The 3,859-nt window shown below is 38.4% G+C and overlaps 1 pseudogene; it reads left to right on the top strand.

Moving 5' to 3' along the window:
- Positions 1-277: 277 nt before the first annotated feature.
- LOC102914693 (non-histone chromosomal protein HMG-14 pseudogene) lies at positions 278-729 on the top strand (annotated as a pseudogene).
- The last annotated feature ends 3,130 nt before the right edge of the window (positions 730-3,859 follow it).

Below are 3,859 nucleotides of genomic sequence, written 5' to 3'. Positions count from 1 at the left end.
TCAGTTCAACCTGCCCTCTTTTATATATTATCTTGTGAATAATTACTCTTACTAAAGACACAAGGTTTCTTTGTTGCAGTGCTTGTTAACTATTTTGTTTACTACCTTATCCAAGTTGCTTCATTTGCAATCCCTATCACTGGGTCTATGACCTTTCTAGCTACATGTTCTTGACCCCAATAAATGTGTCAGGTATTGGTTTTGTCTTATGGAATATTAATTTAAGATGTGTTACATGAGTTCGTGGGGTGACGGCCTCCCACCCAGCGCGGCCACGATGCCCAAGAGGAAGGTTAGCGCAGACAGAGTGGCGAAGGCGGAGCCCAAGCTGTGCTCCGAGAGACTGTCTGCCAAGTCTGCCAAGCCCACCCCTGCCAAGGTGGACGCTAAGCCAAAGAAGGCCATGGGAAAGGATAAACCATCAGACAAAAAAAAGTGCAAACAAAAGGGAAGAGGGAAGCAAAGGGTAAACAGGCTGAGGTGGCACACCAGCAAACCACAGATGTGCCTGCAGAAAATGGAGAGGCTGAAAATCAGAGTCCAGCCTCTGAAGTCGAAGAGAAAGAAGCCAAGTCCCACTATCCATCGTGTCTGTCAGTGTCCCCATCTTCCTTCTTGTACAATCCAAAGGAATATTTTTGTCAACTATTTTGTAAATGCGAGTTTTTTAGTAGCTCTAGAAACATTTTTAAAAGGTGGGGGGAAGTCCCGCCTCATCCCATTTTTTAAGTGTAAATGATTTTTTAAGAGGTTAAATCACTTGCTGGTTGTTTATTTTTTGGTACAACCAGAAAATAGTGGGATACTGAATCAGGAGAGGCTGTGACTCTCTCGGGGGTCACCATAACATTTCGTAGAGGGAGCTAGTTTTATATCCTACAACACAAAGCATACTTGGAGTCTTGGTCTTGCATTTGTGTCTGGAATATTTTCAGTTATTTCTGGTCTCGTGTTTCTAGTAGAACTGTATCCTAAAAAACCACTCCTCGGTCCTTGCCCTGTCAGAACTGTCTCTGGTCATGGCTGTCCATTTTCCTAACAATTGTGACAATGTGCTGTGAAAGATTGAAATTTTGAATATGTACTGTATGTGGCATAAAATTGTGAGTCAGTGGAATTAAGGATTGTGAGCATTTGATTGTTATGTGAGGTCTTAGGGAAAACTTGCCAAGTTTAGGATGGAACATCACTGGAATAAGTTCAAAGAGAAAAAACACATGGCTCTTTTGGGTACATGAACACAATGTATGACTCTTAGAGTTTGGGTCCATGTTTTAAGAATTGAAATGTCTGTGTACTGAACCAATAAAGTCTCAGTTGTGAAAGAGTAAAAAAAAAGATGTGTTACATTTGCTTATGCTTTGAATATTTGTTTAATGATGCAAAGGTGTGTTTAATTCATTTATGTTTTATTTGTTTAACTCTATAAAGCTGTGTTACTTTGTCTGTCTAAAACACCCATTTGGCCTAATAAAGAGCTAATCAACCAATAGCTAGCAGAAGAGAGAAATAAGAGGGCTGCCAGGCAGAGAGTATAAATATGAGGAGAAATCTAGACCCAAGAGAAGAAGAAAGAAGAGAGAGGAGCAAGAAAAAGAAGAAGAGAGGACACTAGGGGCCAGCCATCCGGCCACACAACCAGCCACAAAGTAAAAGGAAAGAAAGGAATATAGAGTAGAGAAAGGTAAAGCCCCAGAGGCAAAAGGTAAACCGAGCAATTTAAGGTCACCCCTAGCTCTATAAAAGAACACTAGTGGCAGCTTCCCCTTCCTTCTGCCCACTCCTCCTGTTTAGCACCTTGAACATACAAGCCTACCAGGCTACTAAAACAGGCAAGAGTCAGCCAACACACTTTGATAATCCAGAAAGAAAACTAGAAACCAAGGAATAAAACTCCCATCCAACCAGGAAAAACCCAGAAATCAGCACCTACACCTAGAATCACAACAAACCCAGATGCCTAGATGCCAGCAATAGAATACAACCAATAACAGTCAAGGCACTATGTCACCACCAGGGACCATCTATACTACCACAGTGGTCTATGAATATTCCAACATAACTGACACACAAGAAAAACACCTTAAAACCAACTACATGAAGATGATGGAAGTATATAAAGAGGAAATGAATTAATCCCTTAAGGAAAACATAAATAATTGAACAGAATAAATAAATCTCCTTTTTAAAAAAGCCAAGAAAATATAAACAAACAATTGAAGGAAACAAATAAAACTGTTCAAGACCTGAAAATGGAAATAGAAGCAATAAAGAAAGCACAAAGTGAGTAAATGCTGGAAATCAAATATTTGTGAATGAAAACAGGAAATATAGAGGCAAGCTTCACCATCAGAAAATAAGAGATGCAAAAGAGAAGTTCAGGAATAGAAGATACAATAGAAGAAATGGAATTATGGGTAAAAGAAAACTGTAAATCTAAAAGTTCCTGACATAACACATTCAGGAAATCTGGGACAATACTAAAAGACCCAATATGTGAATAACAGGGATAGCTGAAGGAAAACAATTGCAACTCAAAGTTCCAGATAATATTTTTAACAAAATCATAGAAGAAAAATTTCCTAGCCTAAAAAGGGAGATACCTACACAGGTACAAAAAACATTAAGAACACCAAATCAATGGTAATGGAAAAGAAAGTCCCTCACCATATAATAATCAAATCACTAAACAGACAAAACAAAGAAAGAATTTTAAGATGCAAAGGAAAAAGACCAAATAACATATGAAGCATGACCTATTAGAATTACATAATTCTATTAGAATTATGTAGACTCTAAATGCCAGAAGGGCCCAGACAGACGTGCTCCAGACTCAAAGAAACCACAGATGCCAGCACAGATTGCCACACTCAGCAAAACTTTCAGTCACCATAAAAAATAAAATAAGATATTCCATGATAATGTCATATCTAAATAATATCTATCTAAAAATCCAGGCAACAGAAGGTGCCAGATGAAAAATCCAAACCAAGGAGGTTAAATGCACCTATGAAAATACAGGAAATAATCTCACATCATGAAAACCAATGTAAGGGAATCACACACACACACACACACACACACACAGGCCAGCAGCAGCTTCTTTTTCTTCTTCTTGATCTTCTTGTTCTTGTTCTTCTCCTTCTCCTTCTCCTTCTCCTTCTCCTTCTCCTTCTTCTTCTTCTCTTCCTCATCCTCAACCTCATTCTCCTCCTCCTCTTTCTTCTTCTTCTTCTTCTTCTTCTTCTTCTTCTTCTTCTTCTTCTTCTTCTTCTTCTTCTTCTCTTCCTCATCCTCGACCTCATTCTCCTCCTCCTCTTTCTTCTTCTTCTTCTTCTTCTTCTTCTTCTTCTTCTTCTTCTTCTTCTTCTTCTTCTTCTTCTTCTTCTTCTTCTTCTTCTTCTTCTTCTTCTTCTTCTTCTTCTCTTCCTCATCCTCGACCTCATTCTCCTCCTCCTCTTTCTTCTTCTTCTTCTTCTTCTTCTTCTTCTTCTTCTTCTTCTTCTTCTTCTTCTTCTTCTTCTTTTTTCTTCATAACAATCACAAGGAACAACAACAATAAAATAACAGGAATTCACAATCATTGTTTATTGATACCTTTGAATAACAATGGACTTAATTCCCCAATAAAAAGACACAGATTAATAGAATGTATTCAGGGACATTGAAACACACAAACATAAAGATTATCTTAGCACCCAAGGACTCTACTTGTTTGGGTTATGTATACACACCCAATGCACTTAGCATCCTGAGCCCGTTTCCAGAATGTGCTATGTGCACAGCTCACAATGAAAAACACAGTTAAAAACCTGCTAGCAGTAGAAGGAGCTGAGTAAATACCCGGTTCTGAAGAGTA

The sequence above is a fragment of the Peromyscus maniculatus genome, chromosome 3, assembly GCF_049852395.1.
Source record: "Peromyscus maniculatus bairdii isolate BWxNUB_F1_BW_parent chromosome 3, HU_Pman_BW_mat_3.1, whole genome shotgun sequence".
Taxonomy (NCBI): Eukaryota; Metazoa; Chordata; class Mammalia; order Rodentia; family Cricetidae; genus Peromyscus; species Peromyscus maniculatus.
The sequence above is the reverse complement of the archived record's forward strand: the minus strand, read 5'-3'. Positions and strand labels throughout refer to the sequence as shown.